Here is a 24,709-nt window from a genome sequence, read left to right as displayed (position 1 = left end):
CATCCTTGGCAAGATGATTGCTGAATATGGCGGGGGAATTTTTGAATCCTTGAGGCAGTACAGTCCAGGTGAGTTGTTCTTCGTCTACTTTATGATTTTCCCATTCAAAGGCAAGTATATTTTGGCTGGTTTCATGGAGAGGGAGGCAAAAGAAAATATCCTTCAAATCTAAAACAGTAAACCAAGTTAGTTCTGGTGTTAATACTGTTAACAAAGTATATGGATTTGCTACTATGGGGTATAAATCCTCTATTTTATTGACAGCTTTTAAATCTTGGACCACTCTATACGTTCCATCAGGTTTCTGGACTAGTCATACGGGGATGTTGAAATCAAATTCACATTCTCTTAACAAGTCTCATTGCAAAAATTTTTGTATTACTGGCTGGATTTTTTCTCTATCTTCTTTCTTTAAAGGATATTGTTTTATTCTTACTGGTCATTGTCCCTCTTTAAGCTTTACCTCTACCAGTGATGCATTTTTAGCTCTTCCTGGCTTCTCAGTGGCCCACACTCTAGGGTGCACTTGGGCTATGATGTCTTCACTGATTTTTCCTTCTATGGAAACATCAACTAAAAGTAAACTCATTATTTGAATGTATTTCTGAGCATCTACCTCCAGAGCAATCTCCCCTTTTTTAAAATTTCATTATCTCATTTAATTGTTCAAGTAGATCCCTTCCCAGTAGTGCCTGTGGTGAGTTAGGCATATGTCGCCGCAGGCCCCCAGCTGGGGAATAATTAGCATTGACTCCATGATTGCAGAAGGGTGATCAATTGCTTTATTATATTATCCTATACTATATGATACTATACTTATTAAGAAACCCAGTAACCCTTACAGCCAGTCCAATACAGCTTTGACCTAATTGGTCAATCCATCCAAACACCATCCACTGTCCAATTAAGAAATCACCCTTTGGTAAACAAATCTCCATGACACATTCCACATGTGCACAACAGCAGGTGCAACAAGTGGAAATAAGAATTGTTTATCATTCTTTGATCTTATCACAGCCTTCCCTAGGAAAATGCCTGGGAAAGTCTGTGCCTGCTCTCTGTGGCGAGAGAGCTGCTGCCACAGGCATATACCACAATTTGTGTATACCTATTTGCTTTCTCATTCTATATTTTAGTGGTTCACAAAAATAAGGCTTTTCAGCTTAGCCAGTGGCTCTTTTAACCATTATATAATCTTCTCCCATAGGGGTTAGAGCTTTATTTAAGACCAAATATGTTGCCCCCATATCAACTAGAATTTTCACCTGGTTTTACTCCTTTCCCTCCCCTAGCTCCATTATAACCAGAGGATCTGCTAGGGAAGATCCCTCTGGTTCCCGTCAGTTTTCATTCACATTTGCCACCACCTGTACCCCTTTATTTCCTTTCCCCCAGCACTCTGGACACTCGTTTTTCCAATGTCCTAATTTTTACATATAGCACATTGGTCTTTGCCCAGGCGGGGAGGTGATGGCCCCTTTTTAGAACCTTTGTTCTCCTTTTTAAGCTACTGCGATCACCTTTCCTTGTTTTCCTTTATTCCCTTCTTAACAGTTACTGAACACTCTCCAGGCCTCATGCAGTAATATTTCCAAGTTTCTTCCTTCCGTGTGTCTTAATTTCTGAAGCTTGTGTCTTATATCACTGGTAGATTGCCCTAAAAATGACGACACCAACTGTTTTATTCCTATATCTGATTCTGGGTCTAAGGGTGTACTGCAACACATTGTGTCTTTTAACCTATCTAAAAACTCAGATGGAGACTCAGAGGAACCTTGTTTGACAGCATACAAAGCTGACCAGTTAATGGATTTGGGGATGGCGCTCTCTATTCCCTTTGCAATCCATTCCTGATATTCTAGCAATTTCTATCTTTGCTGTTCTATTCACATCTCACCTTGGATGCTGGAGGGGAAAGAATTCTTTCACATCCCTTCCTAGTGTTTTGTAGTGCTCCTTGGCAAATCCCCTGTTACCTTTAAGATCAGCTGTTTCTCTTTTTCTGTCATTGCATGTAATAGTAACTGTATATCATTCCAATCAGGATTGTGTTGTTTTATTATTAACTGGGAATGTCCAGCTATACTTATAGGATCCTTTTGGTAGTTTTTACATTTTTTTTCTGTATTTCCAAATCATTGGTATTGAAAGGAACCTTTAGTAACATCATTGTTCCATCTGGTCCTACTGCTTCTCAAAGGGGTGCTTGCAAAATTGTTGGTTGTTCCCTAGTTCTTGTCCTTGTATGGGAGGATACTGGACTTCCCAGGGGTGTCGGTGCCCTCTCTGAGTTCCCGCCCAACTCCAGTGATTGAGGGGGTCTATATAGATCATCCAAATGAGAATCTTCTTCCTTATATATCGTAGTTTCTAGTGCACCGCTGGCCAATACTACAGGCAGAACAGCATAGTTTTAATTTATGTGGAACCCCTCTGTTTTCCTTTTCCAATGCTAAAGCTATAGGATTTTGCGGTGGGTTAATACCACAATCCCTTTGCCATTCTGGATGATTTTGCAAGGTGAAAAACATATCTGCATATGATGCCTCATCCGATTTTCCTTCCTGCTTCAAAAATAACATTAACTGTGATGCCTTGTGAAGGCTGACCTAGAATAGAGAGTAGACAGAGTTAAAGAATAAAGTAGATATTTATTAGAAGGCCTCAATGGATACACCTTGGGCAGTACAAGAGCTCAGCCAGAGCTACACCCAAGATGAAGCCAAAATGGTCACAAAATGGACAACTGGTCACAGGGTCCCACACTTTTATAAGTTCTAGTCCATTAGCATATTGGAGTTAATTGTCCAATTATAGCTTTAGGTTATGAAGTCCCATCCTTCTTGTTTTTCTCTTTTCAGTCCACTGTTGTTTATGTTCTTGGGCCTTAGATTTGGATCAGTTGTCCTTGGTCCCCAGCTAGGGAAGGAATTGTTTTGTCTACCTACTCAGTGAAGAGAGCTTACTATTCCCTAATATGAAGTTCAGAAGTACACATTAAAGCAGTACAGAATCTGAAAAATATAAAAGCTAAAACCTGAGGCATCAACTGCAATATGGTATTATATATTATAGTCCCCTTTGACAGCCACTTTGCCCCATCTTCTAATTTATACAGAGGCTACCACTGATTACAATATTTAATCAAAACCTTTTTACTGTCCCTTCTGTCCCCACAGTCTCCTTCCAATAGGCTAGTATACATCCTGAAGGATTCCTTTTGGGGACTTCCTTACTCTGCTGGCTTCCCATTGTCTCTCGCTTTCCCAGATTGAAAGGCAAGATGTATTCCATTTGCCATCTGTATGGCAGTTGTCTTTTGTTAAGTGGGCAGTTTTGTTTATCTCTTTCACAACCAATTCTCCCTCTGGGGAGACATCTGCTGATAATGGGCTATTGAATGTCACTGCATGACTGATAAGAACTTTAACATCCGGTTGTGAGATGCTTTGCCCAGAGAGAGGAGCCAAGCATTCCTAACTGGATATAATCTGGGTTTCTGGGGCACCAGACTCAGGCTTTTCCGCTGGATTTGCAGGAGGACTGCAGCCATTCCAATTTGGATGGCTACCAACACCCTGACCAAAAAGGGTATCAGGTTGTATTCTGACTCTGTCAGTGTTTTTTTTTTTTTTGTATTATTGCATGTGTTTTGTTTTCTTTTTCACTTTTTCTAATAAATTGTATTTCTGACTTGGAGTCTCTCTCTGGTTTTGTTTTCAAACCAGAACACTTGCCTTATTTATGTTTCTTTCTTTCTTCTTTAATTTCCACTCGAACCTCTGCTTACACTGATCTTTCACCTTTTCCCAGTCATCTTCGAAAACATCCCAAATTTCAGGGACTAAATTACTCTTTCCACAGATCAAGTTAACTCTCTCACATTCGGCACAAGCCACTTCCCAATTATAATATCACCACTCTGGGGTACACCTGGAGCATGTGGGCTTTTGCCTGTGAGATATGCTATACCACTTCCTTTTACACTGTTTGCACCAGAGGAGAACCCAGGCTGAATGCTACCATGATTCCCAATGAAAGATTAAGAGCCCACATGCAAAACAGGGAACTGCTCCTCTTTGTCTCTGTCTGCTGGGATTTCTAAGCTCTCTCTCAACTGTAGATTGTTCCCAATCAAAAGCCAGGTACTGACCTGCTGAGTCTAAGTATATTCCTCCTAAGTATACCCATCCCACTGTTCTGTCCTCTCGCCTTACAAAGGTCCAACCCCCCCCCCCCCCCCCCCCCATAATTTAGAAACTCGCCCAGTTTGAGCTGAAGCCATCTAAAAAGCGCCTGCTTGGATGGTCGGGACCTTTGGGCTTGAGCTTGGGCTTCAGCCACTTTTAATAACTCAGAAAACTACTGAACTGTTGCAATTGTATCTTTTGACACAAAGAGGGCAGTGTTACCACAAAAATAAATACAATGATTGCCAAAGATTACACTTTCAAGAGACATAATTTCACGAGACACTATATAAGAAAATAACAAACTTAAATTACCCAGCCACCACTAAGAATTGAAGCGATGAAGTTACAAAACACCATTTATCCCAACAAACACAGTTTATACAGGAGCAGTAAGGATTATAGCAGCAAAATTATAGAAAATGCTGATAATACCTTAGGTTCTGCTCGACCTACCCCAAAGCTTGCTAGCAGCCACAGACTAGTCAGCAGGAACCCCCTCTTGCCGACTTTCCAGTACCCTTACCCAAAGGTCAACGCTGTATGTCAGACATCTCTTACACGCTGCCTTCGCCAAGCACGGCCATCCCCAGCGTTCTATAGGCATATCTTGGGCCCCCCTTAATCCCAGTAAAACATACCTTATCAGCTGTATCGAAGGGGTTCTTGTTCACCCCCGCAGCAAGCCCAGGGAGTGGAGGTCTTCCAGAAAGACCCCGGGCGCACCTAGGATGTCCACTTCCCAGGGTTCCTGCAGCCAGACAAAGGGATCCTCCTGCCTGGCTCGTCAAAACTGAGTTGCAGAATTAGGACTTGACAATGAAGATTGCAAAGCAGGTATGTTTTATTCCAGCTGGGACACATGGGGGATATTTCCGCTATACATGCATACCTGGTCAAGACAGGTTTCAGGTTTAAGTACACATTGATCCCTCAAGCCCACACCTCCCTGTCCAACCATTCCCTGCCCATTCTCTGCTTCCTTGCACTTCATATTATAATTAGTCTTCTGTGGTGCCATGCCTTCTGGGGCTTGTGGGCAGGGGTCTTTCAATGAAGTAAGAAGTCTTCCTCAGGTGTTCGCTACTTGACCTTTGTTTCTGGGCATGTGCCGTGGAGGTTTGGCCAACTCCTAGGTCAGTGTGTCCTGGCCAAAACCAGGAGCCTGGTTCTTGCTGGTTTGGGTTCTGCTTTATGGGTTTGAACAATACCCAAGTCTTGCTTTACTGAGCTTAGACAATATATATTTTATTTTTATGGCTTTTACTTAGCAACTAAATTCCTATGTGTTCTGTTACAAATTGTTTATATCTAACAAGTTACATTCCTGTTACAAGCTGTGTTCTGTACTTTTGCAAACTTGCTAAATAAGCTATATTTTTGTTTCCCTCCACCCATCTAAATATGTTATGGTTCTAAAACTCTGAATTGTCATAAACATATATGTTTCCCATATAAGACAGGAATTGAAAGTTTTCACTTAGAATCTGCCTGTAATTGTAGATAAGCTGACCATTTCTTTGGGTGCTTGGTTTGCCTTTTCTTGGGTATTGGATGGAGAAAAGGCTGATGCAAAAGAAGCATACTCTAGGTTTTGCTTAAATGTGCAATTTAAAAGTTAATTTCTAGTTGAATTGGCAAGTTACATTCCAGAGCTGGTCTTTGCTTCCTCTTAGTTTTGTGGGAGGGTACAAATCATGTTCCTTTGATATTTGAAATAATTGTACCTCATCCTGTAGTTTTGCAATTTTGAACATGAAGAGAGGTTGACAACTGGCATGGAATCTTGCAGCTTTGTGCTGTAGAAAGTTGTGTTTGAAACAATGTTTAACTCTCAGGTGTTTGTTGAATTCTTTTCTGTTTAATAGATAACTCAAGTGTTGATTTCATGGACTCCAACTACATTTTCCAAGATTGGCTTCTCAACCTTGCTGTGTTAGTATAAGCCTACAGCAGTGCAGCCTCTAATCACCAAAGCTTATTGATAGTTCTTTACTCTCTTTCTGTGATAAATCTCCTTTTCTGTTGGGGGAGGGGGGGGAACTTGAATATAAACTTAACAGCCATACAGGGAAAGAATTAAAGTGTGTCCATACTGATGAATTCCACAAAGTTAAAAATGAAAATACCTTTTTAGTTCCTTTGTGTCGCTGTTGAGGCAGGGTGGGAATGAGAAGACTGACTCAGAAGGCTGCTGAGAGTAAAACTCCGATTTATTCAAAATACACTGCTCTTTTATACAGAGCTCTGCAAGGATCAAATCCATTGGTTCTGAAGTGAAAACAACCCACACCATTGGTGCAGAGTGCTTGACGCACAGTGATAGAACTTAACTATAAACAATGTCAAAAACAAGAGAGATAAAGAATTATTTACGTTCTTTCCCATCTCTTTCCCAGGCTTTTGCCTGTCTAGAAACTCTCAGTTTCTTTCTTTGACTGAATCTGAGACCTACATCTTTGTATTTTACGTTTGAGTGTCTAATGTTCTGCTTGTCCCATGTACCTCTCTTGCAGACTGATGCCTTGTCTAAGCACAATTAGTAACAAAAAATCAATGTTTTGCTGTTACCTATGCATCTCAAATTAGGTGAATGTAGTAAGAGAACAGAAGGCCTTGTACCTGTTGCAGGCTGCATTGGTGGCAACCATTTAAAAAATGCTATAATAGTCTGTCTTGAGCCTAATGTCAGTGTGTCTTTCATCATGTGGGAAGCCTTCAATGTTTTGGCCAACAACCACAGACATTCCAATAAGGATTTAAACAGCTCTCTTTCCAGCAAGAAGACATATAACTGTTTATTTGAATGCTAATGTTCCTCAAGCCTTTGAAACTCCCATCTTTTTGACTGCAATAGGACAGAGAGAGAGCAGGGTAACTGCCACCTCAGCAGAGGGCAAATGATGGTAGAGCATGGTTGACTCCTGCTAGGTGGAGTGAGGAAAAAAAAGTGTTGGATGTCCTGGGAAACTGCTTTAACTATTAAGCACTTGCATGTGAGGCAAGAGCGCTTGTGGGTATCATCTTCAGATGCATGTTCTGGGTGTGTATTGTGAGCAAGATTCTTGAAGGCTTCAGGACTTGTCTGTGATGTTAATACTTCCTTTCTGTTTGCCTCTAGGCAGTGAAACTCGGGAAATAGATGTTCTTGTTCTATGGGTTTCCCCTGAATACTCAACTTTCTGTCAACAGTATCAAATATGGGGTCCTGTGTTCTGTTCTGGACCTGAGGAGAGCTGGGGCCTGTAGTTAGACACCTTGGCTACTAAGTTGTTTTCTTGATTTTGGCTTTAGCAAAAACATATAAGATAATATAGTACAATATGTCAGCAAACATGTTTAGTTAATTTTAAAAATAAAATGCTGACCCAAATTGACCAAAGGGATATTCTGTATCATATGATGTCAGGTCAAATATAAAAGCTGAGGAAGCAGGGGACATTTGTTATTTGCGTTTGTCTTCCAAAACATCTGCTACATGTGCTGAAACCCTGCTTCCTGGGAAGTGGCTAGGCATAACTTGCTGATGAGAAGTAGAGAAATTTTTTTGTTTTTGTTTTTGCTTGCACATGTGCAAGCTTTTGCTTTTGCTTTAGTAAACTGCTTAATCTAAACCTATGAGTTGTTTTCCATCTTATTTTGTCTCCCCTGTCCAGCTGGGAAGGGGATTGATAGAGTGGCTTAGTGGGCACGTGGTGTCCAGTTGAGGTTAGCCCACCACAGTCCTTTTTGGCACCCAATTTATATATTTATATATTGCATGCTATAGTAATAGAAGTTACCAAGTACAAGCTCTTGTGTGGGACACGGAGTTTGTCAGCTGCACAGCTTATCTTTTGCTGAGTTTGGGAACATGTTAATACAAGCAATGGTTCTGTGCTTTGTCTTTATGTTGACGGCCTTGTTGTGCTGGGGGAGCTATCTTGTGTGGACAATGAGGGATTATACCTCCTTCTGCCTGCCCAAGATTAATGTGAATGGTTTTATAATGCAGACTCCTGTGGTCCATGTTCATCCTTATGTGATCTGTGTATTACTATTAATTAATACGGTTAACATATCATGTGGTTTGTGGAATCTGATGTCATTCTGGTGTAAGAGAAAACACTTTAGGTGAGGAGCTATTGAAATCTGCCCTGAGCCATCCAGTTCCTGGGTGGCAGGATGTGTGGAAAGATTTGGGAAGCTTCCTAGGGTGATTATCACCTGCCATTGCCTGGGACTTGACTCCTGAACAGGTAAATAACCCTAAGAAATGGACCCGTCAACTGCTAGAAGGGTGCCTTGCCTACCCCAATGAAAACCAGAAGCTTCTCACCCTGTACTGGGGCCTGGTCTGTGCCTACAGAGCCACTCTTCAGTACTCTCAGAGGACTGTAGTTGAGGCAGGAACCCAAACTGCATTTGAGGACACTATGTCTGAGAAAGGGACTCAAACCACAGCAACTACAGTAATTGCTCAAGTAGTGAAAAAGAAATATGGATAAGGAGAACTACAGGTCCATATCATCAATTAAAAAGGGAGAATCACACACAGAATCACTAGGTTGGAAGAGACCTTTAAGATGATTGAGTCCAACCCATGCCCTAACACCTCAACTAAACCATGGCACTGAGTGCCACATCCAGTCTTGTTTTAAACATATCCAGGGATGGTGACTCCACCACCTCCCTGGGCAGACAATTCTAGTACTTTATCACTCCTTCTGTAAAAAAACTTTTTCCTAATATCCAACCTAAATTTCCTTTGGTGCAGCTTAAGACTGTGTCCTCTTGTTCTGTCAGTTGCTGCTTGGAAAAAGAGACCAACCCCCACCTGACTACAACCACCTTTCAGGAAGTTGTAGAGAGTGCTAAGGTCACCTCTGAGTCTCCTTTTCTCCAGGCTAAACACCCCCAGCTCCCTCAGTCATTCCTCATAGAGCTTGTGTTCCAAACCCCTCACCAGCCTTGTTGCCTTCCTCTGGGCACGTTCAAGTGTCTCAAGGTCCTTGCTAAACTGAGGGGCCCAGAATTGGACACAGTACTTAAGGTGTGGCCTCACCAATGCCAAATGCAGGGGAAGAATGACCTCCCTGGTCCTGCTGGCCACACTATTCCTGATACAGGCCATGATGCCATTGGCCTTCTTGGCCACCAGGGCACATTGCTGGCTCATGTTCAGCCAGCTGTCAACCAGTACTCCCAGGTCCCTTTCTGCCTGGCCACTGTCCAGCCACACTGTCCCCAGCTTATAGCGTTGCAGGGGGTTACTGTGACCAAAATGCAGGCCTTGGCACTCGGACTTGTTAAACTTCATTTTACTGGACTCTGCCCATCTATCCAACCAAGGAGGAAGAAGGAGAATCAGCAAAGGAGGGGTTAGATCAAGAAGCTGCTCCTTCAACACAAAAATTGAAAGGAGTGAGGCAAATCAAACTGGAAACTGAAGTTACTCAGTCCTTGATCTCATCAGAACTTCGAGGCTCGCATAAAGATTACAGCTGCCAACCAGGTGAGCAGATTTCTGCATGGCTGCTGTGATGCTGGGATAATGGGGCCGACAGTCAGTAGTTAGAAGGTCACGAAGCTCAACAGCTGGGATCCCTTGCTAAGGATCAGGAAATTGAAAGGAGAATTGGGAAGGAAGGAGCAATTTGCAGCCTTTGGAAATGGGTTCTCTCAAGTGTGAGGCAAGATATCCATTTAAGAAAATCTTGTGAAATCCCCAAGGAAGTGGACCACTACAGATGAAGGTATCCAGTTCTTGAGAGAATTAGCAGTACTGGAAGTTGTCTATAGTGATCTAAAAAATAATGTCCCTAAAGATCCAGAGGATGTCTCTTGCTCAATGGCCCTGTGGAGGAAGGTGGTTCAAAGTTCCCCTGCGTCATATTCCAGCAACTTGGTAGCAATGTATTACCTGAAAATGGATATGCCAACTGTAGAGATGGACCCAGGAAGACGCTGAAACTTAAAAGAAACTCTGGGTACTTCCACATCCCTACAGGCCAGCACCTCAGCTTTTACGGGCAGCCCAAGAGATCAGTTCTCTCCTGCCCCAGTCAGAGGGAAGCCCCAAGCACAGGCCACATAAAAAACTCTGGTTCTTTGTGACCAGAAGGAGGACATGAGGAAGTTGGATGGTGAACCCACCTCTAAGCTGGAAGCCCATGTTGGTGAACTGAGAGGGAAGAGAGTTGTTAAGAAGGGGCCGCTTGAGAAGGTTGTCAGTGTAGTTGCTGCAGAGAGGCAAGAAGACAATCAGCGATCTCCCAGACACAAGTGAAATCACTTCCTTTGACCCTGGTGAGGGGACATCTGGTGTGGCATTGCAAAGGTCAGACAGTGAGTACTCTGACTAGAAACAGGAATAGAGGGTCCCTGCCTTTGGCCAGGAGGAGGAAAGGGATGACTGGGTATACTGGACTGTGTGGGTTCGATAGCCTGGCACATCAGATCCACAGAAGTATAAAGTTTTAGTAGATACCGGTGCACAGTGTACACTGATGCCATCAGGGTACAGGGGCACAGAACCCATCTGGATCTCTGGAGTGATAGGAGGATACCAAGAATTGTCTGTATTGGAGGCTTAGGTGAGCTTAGCAGGGGGCAGATGGCAAAATCACCCCATTGTGACTGGCCCAGAGGCCCCCTGTCTCCTTGGCATGGACTACCTCAGGAGAGGATACTTCAAGGATCCAAAAGGGTATTGATAGGCTTTTGGTGTAGCTACAATGGATACAGAGAAGGTCAAACAATTATCCACCCTGCAAGGCCTCTCAGAAGATCCCTTCATCTTGGGATTGCTGCAGGTTGAAGACCAGCATGAGCCAATTGCCAGGACATTGCACTGGAAGCAATATTGCACAAACTGAGACTCCCTAGCTGTCATCCGTGAGCTGATTCATCAACTGGAAAGCCAAGGAGTGATCAGCAAGACTCACTTGCATTTTAATAGTCCATATGGCTAGTGCCAAAGTCTGATGCAGGGTGTAGGTTAACAGTAGGCTATCGTGGCCTAAATGAAGTAACGCCACCATTGAGTGCTGCTGTAACAGACATTAGAGTTCAAATATGAACTGGAGTCAAAGACAGCCAGGTGGTGTGCTACAATTGACATTGCCAATGCATTTTTCTCAATTCCTTTGGATGCAGAGTGCAGGCCACAGTTTACTTTCATTTGGAGAGGTGTCCAATACACCTGGAATTGACTGTCCCAAGTGTATGAGCCATAACGAGAGATGCCGGACTTCACGTGGCTCTTCAAAATGCAGTTTATTGTATCCAAGATGTTACAATAGTCCAGGGTCGTGGGTGACAGAGCCTGCACCTACAGCTGTCATCTCCAGCTTCAGAGAAGCCTGAAGACACTTTCGTTTTGGTTACAATGCATTATATACTTTTCTTTGCTGAGCATCTTAATAGATAAGAACCTTTACTTTTACCTATAGCCTATCATAGCTACTATCATTACCATATTATGGTTAATACTATCCAGTCACATGAGTTAGTATGTTATAGTTTAAGCTTAAAGTTGTTTTTCAGTTTTCTTGCGGTGGAAAATTTTTAGATTTTTTTTCTACTTGCCACATCGACATGTCTTATTTGCCTGTGCTATCTTTCTGCTTGGTAAGAAGCATCCTGTTGTTTGTGGTCAGCTTATCCTTTGCTCTAAGTCATAAAACCTCTTTCCAACTCGACATAACCTTTGCCTTCTTAGTTGCCCAGCAAGACTGGCTCAGCAAACCTCAGTCTACACATTTATTTTTCTTCTATGTCAAAACTTGCTTCCATCTCTATTTCGTTCTCAGATTCTATATTCAAAGTTCTTTCTTCCAAGCATACATATCTGTTAAACTTTCTTGTCAAACTTTCATCCTTCCCAACATCTCCTCCGTTCTGATGAATAACAAATATGCTAGAAAGTGTCTTATTCATCATTCTCTGCACACACTGAAGTGTCTAGCCAAGATGTTTCATCTGTTGTAATTTGGTTAGCTAAATCTCTTAAGTTTTACAGCTGTTTATGAATAGAAGCAGAATGATCAGACAAGTTAATACAACACAATCCTTCAAAATCTTCACAGCCATACCCATGTGCTAGTAAAAGAAAGTCAGTAGCAGCTCTATTTTGTAAAGTAATGTCTAGCTGCCTCTTCATCAGTTAGCAAATCACTAATCATAGCAGAGGTGGCATTTACTTCTTTACTGAGCGAACACCCTAATTTGTTTAGCTGTTTCAATGCAATTGAAGAACTTAGCTGAGGCAAAAAAATGCTTGTAACAATTGATTTTCCAGAGTTCCAAGGGTGAAAATCACTATTGCAGCAGCCCTCATAATGATGCCCCAAGGAAGATCTTATTTTTATATTTTTGGTTTTTTTTGCTTTTCTGACACTGGGAGCAATTATTGTAAGTTGTCCCAGGGCACAAGAGCCACTGTCTAGTTTTGAGGGAATACCTTGCCAAGCCCTGTCTCCACAGATGAGCCAAATTCCTTTAGGAAATCAAATTGGAAGTTTGTTAAAACGATCTGTGTGAGGTTCATCATATGTAAGAAGCTTAATTTGATGACACCAAGAAGTCATATTACAATAAACTGGATGATAAGGAGTAACATTTAGATGAGGACCGTTTTTTTCCCACAAAATGAAACAAATAACAAGTGTCCATAGTTAATGAGCCTAAAATTTCTAATTCTTGAAGGTCAGATTTATCAACTTTAAAATTATCAATATAAGTTTGGTGTCTTGGACTGGGAGTTGGGGAAATGTGGTGATCATCATATGGCCAATATTTATCAAAAGTGACATTATCAAAACCTTCTGGGAAAGGCACTCCAACTAAACAAGTTGAAAAAGGTTCATCAGGGCTAGTGTTGGATAAGCAGATGGTGTCGGAGCCTGCAGACTTGGCTAAAGAAACCCAAACATTTGTCTTTGCTTGAGTTACAGGTAAAGCTTCACTGCAAAAATAAAAACAAAAGGGTAAAAGTAGCATGCACCCGCACAAATAATAATACAACTCCATTCTTTTCTTGAACTGTTTCTGGCAGACAGTTTTCTCTGGGGGATTCTGTGTAGTTCACGTTTGGGTGCTTGTTTCTCGACTTCCACTCGCAGGGTCACTGGCTGATGTGGAAGTGTCACTGGGCTTTGGTGGGTGGTACGGTTTCACGTTTTTTTGCTGGCAGCCACTTGAGTCCTTTATCTGTAGAAATACATGCAAACCCCTTCCCCCCTGTTATAAGATCATATGGTCCTTCTATTTGTCCTGATTCTAGATTTTTAATTAAAACTGGGGGGTGCTCTTTCAGTTTTGCTTTTTTGTTGTCCATGAAAAGTCTGTAAATAGGAGGATCAGGCTCTTCTGCAGAACTGTTCAAAAAATTATAAACATACAAAGCCTTATTCAACCTCCTTTGAGGTGTGTCCTGGGCTCCTCCCCCTTTCTGCTGATCTAAAATGCATTTTAGAGTTTGATGTGTTCTTTCTACCATTCCCTGACTCGTGGGAGAGTAAGGAATACCAAATGTATGGTGAACATCCCCATCACTTAAAAATGTGGCCAATTCTTGTAAAGCATATGAAGGACCATTATCAGTTTTGATTTCTTGAGGGACACCCAATGAGGAAATTGCTTGTGAAAAATGCTGGCAAACATACTTAGCTGTTTCTCCTGTATGTACAGAAACAAAAACTGCATTTGAAAATGTGTAAATAGAGACATGGATATTTTTAAAATTCCCAGAAGAAGGGTACTTTGTGACATCTGTTTGCCATTTTGCAAACTTTCCAACCCCCGTGGATTGGTTGCTCCTGTAGAAGGGATAGGTTGGACAAGCTGGCAGTCAGGGCAAGCCTGTACAATGGCTTGTGTGTTGTGGCGCGGCATGCGCTCCTCGCCGCGGCACTCCGAGCCGTGCCAGGCTGGGCGGTGAGGGAAGAGAACGGGCGGCCGCTTTCCCCCTTGCAAGCTTTGCAGTCTCAGTTCGTGGCGCGCGGGGACAGACGAAGGCGACACGGGACTTGGGGGGGGAACGAGATGGTTTTATTCCATGAGCCCCAAGACCCCGGCGGGCGGGGGGGCAAAGGTTTTATACAGAACTCAGGAGGACGGGTGTAGGAACAGTAACCAATGAGGGAATAGCAGGGGAGGAGTTTAGGGCAGAACTAACATCTGGAAGCTGAGGAGGGGGCTAGAATGAATGACAGGGAAGGTTCTAGGGAAAGGGGCAGGGAAAGGGGGGTTGGGGGGGGGGAAACAGATATTAAACAAATATCAAATGAAAGAAAAACACACCACCGCATCTCCCTCTTTTCCTTTACAAAAAGAAGGAGAATTTTGTGGTTTAAGCAAATTAATAAAACATGCAAATAATATAAAATCATATGATAACATTGTAAATTACTTAAAGGACATGAAAGACACATTATTGCATTTATAGGGTAGGAAGAGTAGTAATATTCTAAATTAGACATAAGACTGTATAAAACTTGCCGTTTTGCTGCTCTGAGTAACAATTTAGAATAATGTAAATAATTGAAATAATTGAAATAGAATGAAATAATTGACAGAAATTAAACTAAAAAAAATTTAATTAGAATGATTAAAATTACAACTATCTAATTTGAATAAAATAATTAAATGGAATTATTGGAATTAAATATAATAAAAGATCAACTAAATATAACTAATAAATTTTTAAATTTCGCAGCAATGCAGCAAGCCTGAAGCGATATAGTAGCTGAGTGATTCCTGTAGCAATAATGGTTAAACACAGCCTTTAAGTTAAAAAATATCAGAAAAGACTGAATTAATTATAATTACAACAAAACAACTTAATATAAAATCAAATTGTAACATTACATATTATTAAAAAAACATAAATTGAAAGACATTAAAAAAATGATAAACTAATTGTGATTACAACATATGAAACATATAAAAACTTTATCTGGAATATATAAAATTGTCCTAAATGAAAGTCCAAATTAAGGGTACAAAGTACAGCAGGATTTGTGACTTCATCTGATTTAGAATTTGCTTCGTCGCGGCGCTTGCGATGTTTAGCTTCTCAAATTCTTAAAGCAGAGTCAGCGGATAACGGCGCTTGTCTTAAAGCAGAGTCAGCGGACAGCGATGTGGTTTGTTCAATTTGAATGTTTGTTTGCGAGGTGGGCATAATATCTTAAGTATTAATTAACTGGGATGATCTTTTTTCCTATAAAATATAACTCAACAAACAGATTATTCAAAAATAATCAAAAGCAAAAAGAGGAATTTGTAGTTAAATAAAAAGGAATATTGGGTAGGGTACATTAAGGAATAGGATAGGGGAATCAGACAATCACTTAATTAGTGATTGCCATGATTAACAGGGGGTATCGGTAAGGGGTGGACTGGGGCGCCGCCATTTTAGGGGGAAGACAAAATGACGGATCCTCAATCCCGGGTTTCGGCTCCATTTCCTCGGGAGAAGATCCCTCCCGACCCTCCCCCCGGAGGACGAGCCCGAAGAAGGATGGGGGAATATCCAACCCCGCCTCCCCACAATAGGGACTAGCCTCGTGCAGGGACGGTGCAGGGCTATTGGGAGAGAGATGGGACTGGCGGGAAGCCAGGGGCGGAAAAGAAGGGTCAAGGCGGGAAATGGGTCCCGAGCGGCGTGGCCAGCGCTATCTTGGGAGGGGGTGCCAGATACACTGCACTTGGCCTGAGCAGTGTCCGGCAGGGCACTTGGGGCGGCTCGGCCACAGCAATCCCCAAGGGAGGATAGGAAAGGGTTTTAGGAAAGTCCGAGGGGATGGGGGCATAGGGAGCTTCACAGAAGCAAAAAGGGGAAATTTATAGGAGGGGGGGGGGGGCGCCCGACGCAGCTGGATGTCGGCGCAATGTGTGGGTGTAAAGGGCCCCTTTTAACAACTCTCCTATAGCTAACGTGTCGCCCTCTTAGCTGATCCCTACTGGTGTCTTTTCTACCCCCTCCGTCCAGCCCAGAATGGGGAGGGGAGGATAGAGAAGACAACTTTTTCGAGGAGAAGAAAAAGCGATCTAATCTAGGTCCCCACAGAAGACTAGGCGAAGGATAGCACTCAGTGCTAGCTTCCCCCAGAAAAAGAAAACCCACCCGCTTGCCAGGGACATGCACGGCTACAGCCCCAGTCTGGGCGCAGACGGGGGTTAAAACGCGAGAAAAAAAAAAAAGTGGCAGACCCAGCCGCCCGTCGGGGCGATCCCCACCCCGTGTAGCCTACCTTACCTTGCAGGCTCGGACGGAGATGGCTTGGATCTTCTCCTCGACTCGATGGAAAAGTCGCGCTAAAAACTGGGGATGTTCCTTCTCTTTCGGTTTGGCCCTTCCGGAAGCCTGGGTGTTCCCGTTAAACCAAGACTCGTCCCCGAAGCCTTGGTTTCGGCCACTATCAGCCTCCGGTGGTCTCGCTGCAGATGCTGACCGAGGAACCTCTTCTTCTCGGTCAGTCCCTCTTCAGGCTCTCCTGAGCCGCTGCCAAAACCGCTCTCTCTGTTCTTCGGGTAAGTCTGCCCGCCAAAAAGCTCTGCAGCCCGGCTGCCCGTGCAGCACGGCTGCTCCCGGGCAGGAAGATGGCGAGAACAAAGAGGGTCCCGGAGCGTCAGTTTTTCGCTCGGCGCTCAGCTCCTCTTAGCATCCGGCAGAGCTTTTACGGCCGTAGATGTTCCTCTTCCCTCCTTCTTCTTCTGTGAGGCGGGCGCCCCCATGAATTTGCCCGTTTTTTTTACAAGACGAAGGAGGGAACCATCCTCTGCTACCATATGTTGTGGCGTGGCATGCGCTCCTCTCGCCGCGGCACTCCGAGCCGTGCCAGGCTGGGCGGTGAGGGAAGAGAACGGGCGGCCGCTTTCCCCCTTGCAAGCTTTGCAGTCTCAGTTCGTGGCGCGCGGGGACAGACGAAGGCGACACGGGACTTGGGGGGGGGAACGAGATGGTTTTATTCCATGAGCCCCAAGACCCCGGCGGGCGGGGGGGCAAAGGTTTTATACAGAACTCAGGAGGACGGGTGTAGGAACAGTAACCAATGAGGGAATAGCAGGGGAGGAGTTTAGGGCAGAACTAACATCTGGAAGCTGAGGAGGGGGCTAGAATGAATGACAGGGAAGGTTCTAGGGAAAGGGGCAGGGAAAGGGGGGTTGGGGGGGGGGAAACAGATATTAAACAAATATCAAATGAAAGAAAAACACACCACCGCAGCTTGTGCTTGCTCTAGGGAGATGTGAAAATCTCGTTTGAGTGCCTGTGCATTTTGGTGAAAAAATGCATGACTCAATCTAGCTAGTTCAGTAATGTTAGGCAAGGTAGCTGCAGGAAACACTGAAGTGGAATCTTCCAATGTCTGCTGCAACCCTTTCCCCAGACTCTGCTGATGCCAATGCATCAGCATGTGCATTCCCTTCTGCCATAAATCCTGGGAAACCAGAATGAGCTCTGATGTGAGAAACAAAATAAGGATTAGTTCTGTATAACAAAATTTGATAAAGACAGGTAAGCCAAAAACACAACTTGTCATTGTTAACATCCTTTAAAACAGACCCTTCAATTCTCTTAACATTAGCAACATATGCTCAGTCAGTGACTAGGTTAAAAGGTTCTGGAAAGAGCTGAAATGCTCTTATAACTGCTGCCAAATCAACAATCTGAGGAGAACCTTTAACTTTTTTAACATCTTGTTCCCAGGCTTTAGTATCTTTATTTTTGCCATGTAGCTATTGCCTTGTGTGTTTGTCCTGACCCATCAGTGAAAAGAGTAACTGCATCTAAAGGTTCTTCACTGATAAGGGGTTTCTCTTTGTAGCATAATTTAGCTTTTATCAATTTGTGTGCTGGATAATGAATGGAGCAAACACTTGGAAAATCTAACAAGGCATACAGCAAATCTTCTGACTTTTGCATTGCCCATTCAAAGTAGGTTTTAATCCTAGGTAAATAGATGATTGCAAATTCACGACCTGCTATAGAAAGAAGCCTAGCTCTGCCATTGATAATAATCCGAGATATCTCTGAAGATGTGAAGATTGTCTTTGGTGGCCTGTAAGAAAGAAAAATACATTTGATTATTAACAAAAGATCTTTTTGAAAGGAGTCCCATTGGAAAATGAGGCCATACAGTCTCAGCGTTTCTCCTAAAAGTGCAAGGAAAAAAGGTTTATCTGGAATATAGCAATGTGCTTGTCTATTTTGCAGAGCATCGGTAATTGTATCTAAAGCCTTGCAGGCTTCATGAGTAAGAGATCTGGAGGATGATTTTTTGGCTCCCTTGGGTTGTTCTTGCTACCGGTGATGACTTGCCTGGCAATGAGATGCAGGTCCTGCTGCCCCTGCGGAGTCAACTTCCAACCCCCATGCACCTTGGCCATGGAGCCCACGCCGGCCCCACCACACACCCAAGGGTGGAACCACAACTCTACTATTTGTCATGGACTGATCCAAACTGAACTGGAAAAACGTGATGCCCCTGAACATCTACAATATATTGATAATGACATTGTGTGGGGCAATAAGGCAGAAGAAGTGCTTTAGAAAGGGAAGAAAATAATTAAAATTCTTTGGAAAACTGAGTTTGCCAAAAAGAAAAGGAAGGTCAAGGGACCTTGGGAATAAAATGGCAGGGTGGATGCTGTCATGTGCCTACAGAGGTGGTTAACAAAATTGCAACGTTTTCCACCAGCTAACAAGAAGGAAACAGAAGCTTTTCTAGCCCTTGTAGAGTTCTGGCAAATGGATGTTCTAGATTTATAGCCAGCTTCTGAGCCCCCTCTATCAAATGACCTGAAAGAAGAACCTCTTCAAGTGAGGCCTTGAGCAACAAAAGGTCTTTCATGAGAGGGAAAGAAAGGGAGAGAGAGAAAGGACAGACAGAGAGACAGGACAGAGAGAAAGGGGGAGAGAGAAGGGAGGGAGTGAGAGAGAAAGGAGGAGAGAGAGGGAGAAAGGAGGAGAGAGGGAGTGGGAGAGAAGGGAAGAGAGAGAAAGGAGGAGAGAGAGAAAAGAGAGACAAAGAGGGATGCATGAGGAGAGGGAGAGAAAAGTGGAAGTAGAAAGAGGGAGAGAAAAGAGGAGAGAGCAGAAGACAGTCACCACCTGTGGATCTAACAGCATCCTCTGAGTTCTCCTTCACCCTGGACTTTATTGTGGGGGTCCCAGAGTCATTCTTCTGGGGGTACCAACTTTACACAGTCCAAGTTTTGGGTATCTATGGGGTGATCACAATGGCATTCCTAAAACTTGGGGTGATATGTGTATGAGCAGTTGCTTCCTTTACCATGATGCTGTTGAGTCAGGGATGGGATGGAATGACTTCAATGATCAGAAGGTAAAAAAGAGAGAGCGTTTATTAAGAAGTAGCAAGTCCTTTTATAATCTGACTCGCTAAGGTGAAACCTGATTGGTCTCAAAGTAGAAACCTTTTACACTATTGGTGAACTAAGAATAGCACACTCTGGAGAATCATATCTATAAACATGAACAGGAAGAGAGATAATAATTGTTTTCATTCTTTCTCTCTAAGTTTCCCAGGCCTGAAGCCTGGGAGAATATCTTTGACTGAACTGAGAGTCTCGACATTACCACAGTTTGCCATGGTTGGATTTTCTGTCCAGTTGCATTAACCAGCATATGCTAGCCAGATCTCACCTCTGCCCAGCCTGGAATTAGCACCTTCCTGTCACAAATTCCTCCCCTCTGTGCTTATCTTAAGTTCCTGTTCCTGTGGCTTTTGGCAAGTTCTTTCTGTGGTCTTGACAGTGTTTGAGATGGGCAACTGTGCCTTTCAAGTCCTTACACCACCCAGCACCATCAATGTTACCCCTAAGCTATATCTCCCAGTGCCAGATCTAGATGCCTCTTGAACACCTCCAGGGATGGTGACTCTTCCACTTCCCCTGGGCAACCTATTCCAATGCCTGACCACCCTAACAGTGAAAATTTTTTTCTAATATCTAATCTGAATCTCCCCTGTCTCACCTTAAGGCCATTTCCTCTGGTCCTCTCACTGCAGGTATGGCAGAAGAGACTGGTCCCCACCTCACTACAACCTCCTTTCATATAATTGTAGAGAGAGATGAAGTCCCCCTGAGCCTCCTCTTCTCTAGACTAAACAACCCCAGCTCCCTCAGCCATTCCTCATAAGACATGTTTTCTAGACCCTTCATGAGCATTGTTGCCCTTCTCTGGACATGTTCCAGCACCCCAATGTCCTTTTTGAAGTGAGGGGCCCAAAACTGAATGCAGTAATCAAGGTGCGGCCTCACCAGTGCTGAGTACAGGGGGATGATCACTGCCTTGATGCTTACGCTATTTCTGATACAGGCCAGGATGCCATTGGCTTTCTTGTCCACACTGCTGGTTCATATTGAGCCAAGTGTCAACCAGCACCCCCTGGTTCCTTTTTGCCAAACAGCTCTCAAGCCACTCTTCCTCCAGCCTGTAGCACTGCATGGGGTTCCTGTGACTCAAGTGCAGGACCCAGCACTTTGCCTTATTGAACCTCATGCAGTTGTCCTCAGACCATTGATTGAGTCTATCCAGATGTCTCTGCAGAGCCTTCTTACCCTTGAGCAGATCAGCATTCACACCCAACTTGGTATTGTCTGCAAATTTACTGAGGATTCACTTAACCCCTTTATCCAGATCATCAATAAAGATGTTAAACAGGACCAGCCCCAAAACTGAGCCTTGGGGAACACAGCTAGTGACCGGCCACCAACTGGATTTAGCTCCATATACCATAACTTTCTGGGCCTGTCCATCAAGCTGGTTTTTTACCCATCTAAGGGTCCACCCATGCAAGCCACAAGCAGCCAGCTTTTCTAAGAGGATGCTGTGGGAGATGGTGTCAGATGCTTTACTGAACTCTAGATAGACTACATCCACAGCCTTTTCCTCATCTACTAAGTGGGTCACTTTGTCATAGAAGGTGTCTTGGTTTAGGACAATTTAAGGTGGGCGCAAATGAGTTACCTCTTTAGTTTTAATTAATCCCTTCCCACCAATAAGAAGAAACTAATAAAAGTAGATATAAGTGAAAAAATAAGTTTACTAAAAAATGAAACAGCAACAGACAAAAAATAAGTTATAGACACTAGTTACAAAGTTGCTGAAATCCCACAGACTCCCTGTGAATAGAGAAACCCAAAATGGCAAAGTGTCTCCTTCCCCAAGAGGGTGCTCGCCACATGTGTAGAGAGAAAGGGAAAAGACAGTGGCAGCCCTCCCTTCAAGATGGCATGCTCTTCAGGTGCCTGTGTGGTCTGTGAGACAAAAGGGAGATGGCAGACTAACCCCGCTCGGTGCACCCTTGCCCCTGGAAGAAAAAAAACAGGAAGGTAGGAGCTTATGAAGCAGTTTAGTGGCAGATGGGAATTGCTGATGTTTGTGAGGGTCAGTGCTACTGCTTGCTGCTGCCTGCCACCCACTGGACTTTGCCAGTGGTGGCACTGCTGTCTTGGATCCCCCCTTTCATGGGTGGGAAGAAAATGGACTTTCAGGGCCTGATGCATGGCAGCCCAAACCCAGACTGGCTTAGACTTCGCACTGCTGACAGGTGTTGCAAATTTTACTTTCAAACACTTTTTGATCATGAAATGCAGCTTCTTGAGTTGCTACTTTTGTGAGTCCAGAAACCTGCCTGAAACAACCCCCTCCAGAGGCCAGAGAGAAACAGAAAATAAACCACAAAAGGGAGCCTCTGCCTTGGGCAAGAGCTACAAGGCGAAAGAGAGAGAGAGAGCACCAAAATGGCAAGAAAGGGAGGGCTCCCTGCATACTCCAACTTTTAAAAGCCCCGGCCACCCCTTTCCCCACTGTTGCATTGCAGGGTCTTAAAGAGACAGTAATAATTTTTGGCAAATATAGATATGAAATACAATAACATTTTGGGTTACCCGGGACAAAAGAGATCAGGTTGTTCACGCAGGACCTTCCTTTTGTAAATCCATGTTGGCCAGGGCCTGATCCACTCATTGCCCTGCATGTGCCATGTAGTGGCACTCAGGATCATCTCTTCCATAACCTTGCCTGGCACTGAAGTAAGGCTGACAGGCCTGTAGTTCCCTGGATCATCCCTCCAACCCTTCTTGTAGATGGGCATTACATTTACTAATTTCCAACTAGTTGGAACTTCTCTGGTTAACCAGGACTGCTGGTATATGATTGAGAGTGGTTTGGCAAGTTCTTTTGCCAGTTTCCTCATTACTCTGGGGTGGATCCCCTCTGGGCCTATAGACCTGTGGGTATCTAATTGGCATAGCAGGTCACTAACCATCTCCTCCTGGATTATGGGGGCTTCACCTAGCTCCCAGTCCCTACCTTCCAGCTCAGGGAGCTGGTTATCCTGCGGACAACTTGTCTTGATATTAAAGACTCAGTCAAAGAAGGCATCAAATACCTCTGCCTTTTCTTCTTACCCTGACACTACACTACCCTCTGCATTCAATAAATGGAGACTCTCCTTGACCCTCCTTTTGCTGCAAATGTATTTATAGAAACTTTTTCTTGTCTTTAACTGCAGTGGCCAAATCAAGTTCTAGTTGGGCTTTCGTCCTTCTACCTTCTCCCTATATATGTCCCTTGTGACATCCTTATGGTCCTTCCAAGTTATCTGTCTCTCCTTCCAGAGATGATAGATTCTTTTTTTTTCCCCTAAGTTCCAGCTTACATTTTCTGTTTAACCAGTCTGGTCTTTCCCTGACAACTTGTCTTTCTACACATGGGGAGAGCCTGCTCCTGAATATTTAACAATTCCTTTTTAAAGCACATCTAGCCTTCCTGAACACCTTTGCCCTTCAGGACTGACTCCCCAGGTACTCTGTCAATAAATATCTTAAACAGGCCAAAGACTGCCATCCAGAAGTCCAAGGTGGAATTTGGCAAACTTGGTAGGAACTGTCTGTGCTGAATACAATATTGTATGTAAGCCAATGAACTTTTTTAATAGCTTTGTTTCATCTATATTATACCTAAGCTTGTCAAATCAGGTTTTCCTATTACTGTTGTCTTTGCGACCCTCTCTGAACTAGTTCCAATGTTTGGTATGTTTCTCTCCCAGCTGTTCTTGAACCTTAGGTGTATCAGGAAGAAGATAACTCGTATGAGAAGAAGGATTCTGTTCTTTCATCCATCAATTCATTGATCCTTTTCTCAAAGTTAGTATCAGTGGAGTGTAATGGGGCAGTGTCTTCACAGGAGCTTCACCAGTGATGCACAAAAAAACCCCCACAAAAAACCCCAACCACACAAACAAAAACTAATAAAACTAATTAGTATACAAGGTACAGATCTTCAATCTGCAGACTTTAACCTGTTTTCTCAGGCAAATTTTACACAAGCAGCCATGAGCAACATTAATGCATTGGCATTTGCCCATTTGTTGTGAGAAAATGAGATTCTATAAATCTAGTGGTCATTTCTTACTGCTCTAACTCTTGTTTTGATAGCTTGGTGTAGCTCTCAAAGCAAATTCTGCACCTCTTTTCTACCCCCCGACAAAGTTAGTAAGTCAAGGTAGTAAGTCCTGTAAATGTTAGGCTGGTATAAAGGGGTTTGTGTCCCTGTGCTAAGTAACTTCTCCAGTTCAAGTGAAAACCTGATCATATTTTTTGTTGCATTTTTCTTGTTTAGTCTTTCAGTGAAAATGTGAGTAAAAACAAGTGTCAGGCTCACATCTGTAGGGAAGATTTTGCATAACAATTCTAGAATTTGAAAAGTTTCATCTCCTACTTTAAAACAAATAAATGGGGTACTGTCATGGTTTACTAAAATTATTTTTTTGTTTTAGTCACAGCTCCAGCACTACAAATGCCTCAGAAAATGTAGGGGTAGACAGATTAAACTGAATAAATGCTTGTGATTATAGGATGCAGGAAAAAAAACCAAATGGAGATGATTGCCTTGAATGTAGACTTGACAAACTTCTTAGTGGCTGTAAATTCTAAAAGATATGAAAGTTTCAGTAGAAATTTTAGTGGCTCAATGTAATATTTCACAAATAAGCAAGTTGAATATCCAAGACCATTCTGTAATGATTTCTGTATAATGCGGGCTTTGACAAGTGTGATGCTATTTGCATTTCAAGTTTTATTTGCCATTTCTCTAGTGCTACCACTTCAGGTAAAGAGGAGGCTGTCAACTGAACTTGGTGCCTTTTAAGCTCCTTTACAGCTCTTTTTTCTGAGACTGAAGAAGAAGAAAATTATATTTAGCAACTTCTATATAGAGTTTCTGGTACTTCATATGTAAATATCCTTGAAGTGGTTCTAATGATGTGCCATTCACAAACCTGGGAATTGTGTGGAAGAACAGCAATTGGCATGGCCCGGTGCTGGGGAATGTCCTAGCTGCTTTCTAGCATAAATGATCACATTCCAGGGCATGGGAATATTTCCAGACAAGACTTAACTTATGAGTATAGATGTTAATCCTTGATTCTCCTAAATTCTTTATGGAATAAGGAATAGAAAGGACTCTTCACAAGGGGTTTTGGATGCTTCAGAATGGTAGATTT

The 24,709-nt window shown here is 43.2% G+C and overlaps 1 protein-coding gene and 1 pseudogene across 5 annotated transcripts in view; both read left to right on the top strand.

Annotated features, from left to right (window-relative positions):
• Window positions 1-24,709, top strand: part of LOC146763083 (SMAD family member 2-like) — a 151,677-nt gene that overhangs the window by 25,517 nt on the left and 101,451 nt on the right. The window lies entirely within an intron of this gene.
• On the top strand, window positions 8,108-10,458 carry LOC146763085 (uncharacterized; annotated as a pseudogene).

Source organism: Lonchura striata, chromosome W (assembly GCF_050655825.1).
Source record: "Lonchura striata isolate lonStrDom1 chromosome W, ASM5065582v1, whole genome shotgun sequence".
In the NCBI taxonomy this organism is placed as follows: Eukaryota; Metazoa; Chordata; class Aves; order Passeriformes; family Estrildidae; genus Lonchura; species Lonchura striata.
This window is presented reverse-complemented; position numbering and strand designations above follow the sequence as displayed.